We start from the raw sequence: 8,363 nt of genomic DNA, 5'->3' as shown, positions 1-8,363 counted from the left end.
GAGCAATAAAGGTCAAGTGCATTATTGGGCTGCATTAGAGGGAGCTCAGCAGCTAAAGGGAAGTGATTCTTCTGTATTTATCACCTGAAACTGCATCCAGAACATTCTGTACAGTTTTAGGATTCCTAATACAAGTAAGATTTTGAGAAATTGGGCAAGTCAAGGGAGTTGGGGCACACTACATACAAAGAAAGGGTTGGTAATGAGAGTTTCTTCAGGTGTAAGAAGCAAAGACTAAGGGACTGGATTTAACTGCTACTCTCCTCAGTAGTGCCCAATGACAGGACAAGAGGCAATGGGCACAAAATGAAATGCAAGAAATTCCATTTAAATGTAAGAAAAAGCTTTTTTACTGTGAAGGTAGTCAAACACTGGCATAGGTTGCCAGCGAGGCTGTGGATTCTTCATCCTTGGAGACATTCAAACCTTACAAGCCGCTTTAATAGAATAATTGACTCAAGAAGTCAATTGGGTTTCTTCTGAGAAAATCTATTCCAAAGTGTCAGTGGAGCACTTGATAAAGCATACCTTCAGAGAACAGAGTTAATAAGAATCTCTTTGAAGTGAAAAAGACTAGTTTAGTTACACAAAATATCAATAGCAAGCAGGACTATTTTGTATGTGGTGACAAGTCAGAGAACAAACACAATCATGGGAAATTTGGCTTTAGAAGAACATTAGTTTCCACACTCTTCTTCCTGTCTAGGAAGTCAACAACAGCTTTACCTGAAAAACAGACATTCTACCTCATGCATTAATTAAGCCTGGACTGTGCAAGAAAACAGGCAAAATAAAGCAAATGCACTTTTATCTGATCTTGGGGTCTTTTGGCTAATCTGAATCTGTAGAATACACTTGCTATCTATGAATACTCATCAAAACCCAAAGCTGAACTAGGATCTCTCTGACTTGCTCCCTTTCAAGTTGAATACTTTCAATTAAAAATAAAATAACCAAAAAAATCCTCCCAAAATCCTCTAAATAATTTGAACAATGATTTCCTATAAAAATGACCAACTGCAGGAACTTTTGTGTAGACGGTATTTCCTTGAACTAACATTTGCTCCTTTACGGAAGTATTTTTCCACAATAGCTTTATTGAAGATGATAAACTTATTTGTGATATAGATAGAATACAGACTAAAAGCTATGGTACAGATCTAGTAGGAGCAGTAAGTCCAACAAACTAGTTTAATTTCTTTGTGAAGGCATTTGTCTTTAGTTGTTATTTTACTTATACTGTTATGATTTTGAACATACTAAATTCTGAATGTTCAATTCTGTAAGAATGATTCCTGTTACTTCTGTATTAAGATTGGTTATTACATCATAATTAATGTCAAATTACCATTTTAGTTTCTGAAGCTCCTGCAAAAACAACATGCTCCATTCTGCCTCATATAAAAATAAGGAAACTTGTTGATATATTTTATTATATATTATATAGGTTCTGCTTTTTCCATGTGGTATTTTTGCAATGTTAGAGCAGGTCTTCTATGTTGAAAATCTGCTGGTTTTACAGCAAGTCGAATGTGGTATATTACAGAGGAAGGACACTAATCCTCTTTTTATGCAACATTTACATTTATTCCTCTATACGGGTGATTCATTTGGAATGCATTGACTGACTCTATCACTGATTACCCTGTATGGAAAAAAAACCAACCCAAAACAGACCTAGAAGCTTACTATCTACACAGACACAGGATTTAAAATATTTTAATGTAATAGATAGTACTATTAATTTAGGTTACAACAATTTTCCCAACATAAGTAGTTTCAATTATCTGACTACTTCATTAACAATCCTTGTGGTTTTATCATTTTGGTTCTGTTCATCTGGGCAGTAGACAGGTGATACCCATAAATTTTCTCCGTTCTTTTCCATTCTACTCTTTTATTTCCTTTTTTTGTGATCACTTTTGTGTACAGCTCATTTCCTCTGAATTAGTGTATTGAACTAGAACAAGAAGCAACGGGTACAAACTGAAAGACAGGAGGTTCCTCCTGAATATAAAGACGCACTTTGACACTGTGAAGATGACTGAGCACTGGCACAGGTTGTCCAGGGAGGTGGTGGAGTCTCCATCCCTGTAGATACTCAGGAGTCACCTACATATGGTCCTGGGCCACCTGCTCTAGGTGGCCCTACTTGAGCAGGGGAGTTGGATCAGATCATTTCCAGAGGTTCCTTCCTTCCAAACTCAACCATTATAGGAGTCTGTGATGTTTTCTTTCCAATACACTTATTCAATTTTACTCTTTCCTTTTTTCCATTTAATTTCTTTTATTCAGTTCTATACTACCATTTACTACTCTGTTTTATATTCTCTGTATATCACTCTGACCTTCTATCAACCAGAATCCTGATATATCTCTGGGAGAGTTCCCAAAGCAATTGTTGAAGTGAATAGGTGCAATGGAGCTTTCAGAAAAAAAGATAATTATCTGCTAAAGTTAGACAAAACAGCCAAACCAACTCCAGAGAACTGATCCCAGTATGAGCGATGAGGACTGCAGGATAAAGGGCATGAAGGACAGACACCTAATAGAATATTTAAAACACCCCTAAAAACAATTGGTTTCGTTTTTTTCTCTTTTCATAGCAGGAAAAACTGAAGAGTTTAATTATGCAAGCTTTTGATAGATGGAAGATGTCCTCTTCTGTGAAGGCACCACATTAACCTCAACTAATGTTGTTCCTGAAATGTGGAATTTAGTTATTTCTTTAGCTCTTGCATGAAAATGGTAAACATTACTGCATTTATCCACTGATATGTTATTTGCACTTTCTTCTTCTTCCAGATCTTAATTCAACTTTACTTTCATGCATGGCATTGTTAACTGAGATTTTTTTTTTTAATTAAAGTTTATGTAATCTGTTATGTTCTGTAGTATTTTGACTTTAATACTGTATAAAGAGAAGGTCCCAGAAATCTTTTTTTTTTTTTACCTAAAAAACCAGAACAACTCAAAAAAACAATTAATACATTGGGTGGGTTACAACCTGAAGTTTACCTCTCCCAACATTCTAACCAGAGAACCAAAAAAAATCTAGTTGACTTCAACTGGATGCCTAAAGTTATACGAGTGGAACAGTCAAACAGGGGCTCTGTGTTATGAAGCTCCAGAACAGCATAGGGGCATGAACATGGAGTTGGATTTACCTCACCAAACACTGTTGTTTGTATAAAGTAGATGTCAATATGAAAGGTAGTCAGCCTAGTCTCTCCCTATTGTCAGTCTGGGAAGAAATAGGCATTTTGAGGGAATAGGTCATTATTTTAGATGTCTACTTCAGAATGATGAAAACTGTGCACTAGAAGTACTATCTTTGCTTTGAATATAAAGGGAGCCAAAGGGAACTAGATTAGGTATAGATATTTACAAAGTTGGCACCAACATTTGGTCAACTGAACACTCTTCTGTTGTTAGCATTGAATCTGTGGTTAAAATTTATTTCAATCAGAAGACATTAAGTACACATATATTTTCTTAAGTTTTGCTAAACAGTAGTGTTTAGGAGATGGCACAAACGCATCCTAACAAGATAATACACTATATTAAAAAAACTGCAATGGAAAGCAAACAAAAAGTTACTGAAAGGAATTACACATTACTCAGAAAGTCATTTGGCACAACCCAACTCAAGCCTTCATCTGCTATTTAAGGGTCATTTTCTGTTCCCTGCTTGCTTCTTGATCATTTCTAACTGTGTTACACTTTAAAGATTAAAAATCCCTTCTGCCAATATAATTTTGTATTTACAAGAATTAATTTTGCTTTGTGGGTAATGGTCCAGAAACAAAAAGTTTCTCAGCACGTCTAACACAAAAGCGTTTTAAATGTTCAGACAAGTCTTCAGCTTTGTGCTACAGCAAGCACTGAACGATGAGGCATATTTCCGAGGTCAGAACATTCCAGCTAAACCTCTGATCCATTAAGAAGCCCACAGGAAGGCGACATGCAGAGAAATTCTTGGCTTTGTACCCAAAGAAATTAGAAGGCAAAGCCTGATGAACAGAGTCAAGATTTGAAGGCTGGTGTCCTGAACCCCAGCAGATTGTAAAGGACTGTTCTAGATGAAGAAATTAAAGGTCATGTTTACCTTTTGGCCAAACAAAGCTTTAGCAAGTTAAAAATCCAGACTTTGCAAACACAATGTAGGTTTTCACATCTCTTCCATTTCCACAGAGATGCACCACCTTCTGCCCTCTCAGTAAATTTCTAATCTCTTCAAACAATAAACTAATAATCTGTTCAACCTCACCTTCACGTCAGTGAAAACTGTCCTCTTGCAGTAATACTTGCAGACTATATAAACTCTTTTCTGGGCTTGCCATCAAAGAGAACAAAAAGGAGAGGAAAAATACGAGCAGTATCTTCATAAAAAATGACCGAATAAAGAAAATATACACAAATGACCTTGTTTAGAGAACTGTGAGGGATATCACAGTTGTCATCTTGTACTAAGCCTGTCGGAATCACAACTTCCTGGACCTGAAATTAATTTCTTCTTTAGTCTCCTTCTATTTGCCAGTCTTTATATTCAAAAATGGAAACATAATTTGGCTGAATTTCTTGCTTCACTTCAGCAAGAATCTGTGCAGTTTTATAATTAAATGTTAACTGTGAAGTCACTAGAACAACCTGATTCATTTTAAGTTTTTAAAAAAAGTATCCTTCATTAGAAAAATCTAATAGGCTAGGCACTTTATGAATAATTAAATTCAGTAGGAGCTGAATCAGGACTCTTGCTGTTTTTATCATGGCTGCACAAAAAGGTCTTTCACAGAATTTTCATGGACTTAGTTACAGTTTAATACCGAACGTAAAGCACAACCTGCTTAAGACATGAAACAGAACATAAGAAAGATACCCTGGTTAGCATTGCAAAAGCACCTCAGTTGGATTTGTATTTATGCTCCACAGAAAAAAAGGATACTACAGTAAAAACATTCTTAGCCTGAATTTATGCAGCTGTACACTCTTATGTTTCACTATAGGAGTCTGCAATACATTTCTGAATGTTGTCTGATTCTCTGAATCATCTTGTAAATAAGGTGGTTTTATCTCCAGTAACAAGCTAACCCACTGTAGTACCTAATAGCGGTAAAAAAAAATGATAGAACTTGCACAGCCTGATGATGAATGCAAGGAAATCAACACACGGGAAAGCTTACTGCATAAAAGAATCTGCATAATGAGAAGAAAATACATATTGGGCGCTCTCAGAGCAGTATGCTCAGACCACAGGTTTGCTGCTTGCAGCAGGCAGGTAATAGAGGTACAATTTTTTCTGAGACTGGTGACTAACTGACAAAATACAATCTTTTCCCAATTCACCAAAACATAGTTAATAAAATATTCTGTAAAACCTTGTGTTTGCTGCTATCAAGCAAAAATTATTTTGATGCAGATGACAATTACAAGAAAAGGTTAAATCTGTAGAACTGGATATGCTTTCTTTATATCTGTATCTTTCCCAGAGAGAGATTGGAATCCTCCAGATTTGAAGAACTACAGTTTATTAGACACTCACAAATCAAAAGATGGAATTTTGTTTCTTAGTGCCTAATTAAAACATAATGATGATGGATATGAATCTTATGGAAACTACTTTAAAACCATTTCCTGCATATAAAAACAAAATATCACATAAGCATTGCTATCACTAACAAAAAATGTCATCATTCCCATTATGACAAAAGATAGACTCATAGAATGGTTTGGGTTGAAAGGGACCTTAAAAGTTACCTAGTTCCAATGCCTCTGCCACAGGCAGGGACGCCTTCCACTAGACCAGGTTGCTCAAAGCCCCATCCAACTTGGCCTTGAACACTGCCAGGGGTGGGGTACCCACAGCTCCTCTGGGCAACACGTTCCAATGTCTCACCAGCTTCACAGGGAAGAACTTCTTCCTAATGTCTAATCTAAATTTCCCCTTTGTCAGTTTAAAACCATTCCCCTCTTGTCCTGTCATTACATGCCCTTGTAAAAAATCCCTCTTCAGATTTCTTGCACGCCCCCTTTAGGTATTGGAAGACTGTTACAAGGTCTCCCCAGATCCTTCTCTTCTGCAGGCTGAACAAGCCCAACTCTCTCAGACTGTCTTCATAAGATAGGTACTCCAGCCCTCTGATCATCTTCATGGCCCTCCTCTGGACTCGCTCCAACAGGTCCGTGTCCCTCTTGTGTTTAGGGCACCAGAGCTGAACGCAGTACTCCAGGTGGGTGCTCACAAGAGCAGAGTAGAGGGGCAGAATCACCTCCCTCGACCTGCTGGCCATGCTTCCTTTGATGCAGCCCAGCATACAGTTGACTTTCTGGGCTGCAAGTATACATAGATGGGTCATTTTGAGCTTCTCTTCAACCAACACCCCCAAGTCATTCTCCCCACAGCTGCTCTCAGTCCATTCTCCACCCAGCCTGTATATGTGTTTGAGATTGCCTTGCACTTGGCCTTGTCGAACTTCATGAGGTTTGCACCTCTCAAGCCTATCACGGTCCCTCTGGACGGCATCCCTTCCCTCAGTGTGTCAACCGCACCACACAGCCTGGTGTCATCAGCAAACCTGCTGAGGGTGCACTCAATCCCACTGTCCATGTTGCCAACAAAGATGTTAAACAGCACCGGTCCCAGTACTGACCCCTGAGGAACACACTTGTTACTGATCTTCACTTGGACCTTGAGCCATTGGCCACAACTCTTTGAGTGCAACCATCCAGCCAATTCCTATTTTCCAAATAGCCCATTCATCAAATCCATGCCTCTCCAGTTTAGAGACAAGGATGTCCTGTGGGACAGTGTCAAATGCCACCAAATTTGTTAGGCATGATTTGTCCTTAGTGAAGCCATGCTGGCTGTTAGCATTCACCCCCTTATTGTCTGTGTACACAGATCTGCTCCATGATCTTGCCGGGCACCAAGGAGAGACTGATTGGCCTGTAGTTTTCCTTCTTTCAAATATACATAAATATATAGAGAAATATAAATCAAACTACTTTTAAGACAAACAGGACACCTGAAAATTTATTCACCTGGAAAATTATTCAAAGTTTAGTTGATTTCAAAGAAATTCTGGAAATCAGGATGCAGTACATGTATGTAATGGTGTTATTCACCTGTTACATAAATCAAATTCCATGACAAAAAAATGTCAGATAGAAGAATACAGAATACCCACTTTTGGCTCTCCCAGACACTTTTTCCTGCTAAATGCTTATTACTCTTTTGATTTAATTCTTAATTTAATTCTTAATTTTTCAAAGCAATTGGAAAAAGCCAAACCCACTAAACCTCCATATGTGAAACAGTATCTATAGAGGATAAATACATCAAGTGCTGGTGTTTCAGAAGACTAATCCTTAGTTTGGTATATGGTTATCTGTACTAACTAACACACAAATAAAATAAAAATTCTGAAGTCTAGAGAACTACCATTATGATTTCTATATGACTAACATGACATCTGTATGTGATTTCATTTTGACAGACTATTTTTGTAAAACGTTTGCATGATGAGAGCTGTAATAGGTTTTTAATTATTACTTTGTTAAAGGAAGATTAGGAAGGTGTGTTAACTTGTCTGATTATTAACTTTGTATTGCATTCATAAAGCGTTATAATCTTTCTCTATCTTTGGCTTAACAGTGATGTTTAAAAATTCTATCTATGCCTATATTTTACAGAGAAACCCAGTGACGCAGCACATAATAAAAACTGGTTTTGTCTCACATGGACTGTAGGCTCGTGAATGTGCAAATTGCCTGTTTAAAGGAGGTTAAAGTTTTCTCACTGGTAGGTATCAACCAGCTAGTTTAAAGAGGCTAAATTTATGTTGCATGTTACACCACTATTTCTGTTCAAAACAAAACAAAACATAGAATCTGTAATTGTTGGGGAGCAAAAAGTCAGGGCAACCCAACTACAGCTGACGTGCTCAAGACTAATCAATCTAGCCTAATGCTCCAGCTTGTAGCCTTGGAGTAGAGACACTCTGGAAAAGAAAGGTTCACAATATTGTCAGGTTCTGCAACAAAAACAACCTAGAGATCATGCAATGCTCTTGCTTCCTTTCTGCAGGGATGAATTTCCTACAGAAAGATGCCACCAGAACAAACAGGAGCAGACTGTCTAAGAAAGGCAGGTGACTCTTGCTGACAAAGCAGGACTCAGCAGCTGAGGAGGTGCCTCTACATGCTGGGAAGAGCCACGGGGTTACCATGGACAAGCTTGACCTGGATGAGGGGGAGAACCAAGAGACACACCACCATGCCGAACCAAAGCACAGACAAGGGGATGTACCCACCAGAGAAGGACCCCAACCTTCTGACTGTAAGAAATTACATCGATAGGAAGC

Source organism: Strigops habroptila, chromosome 2, assembly GCF_004027225.2.
Source record: "Strigops habroptila isolate Jane chromosome 2, bStrHab1.2.pri, whole genome shotgun sequence".
Lineage (NCBI taxonomy): Eukaryota > Metazoa > Chordata > Aves > Psittaciformes > Psittacidae > Strigops > Strigops habroptila.
This window is presented reverse-complemented; position numbering follows the sequence as displayed.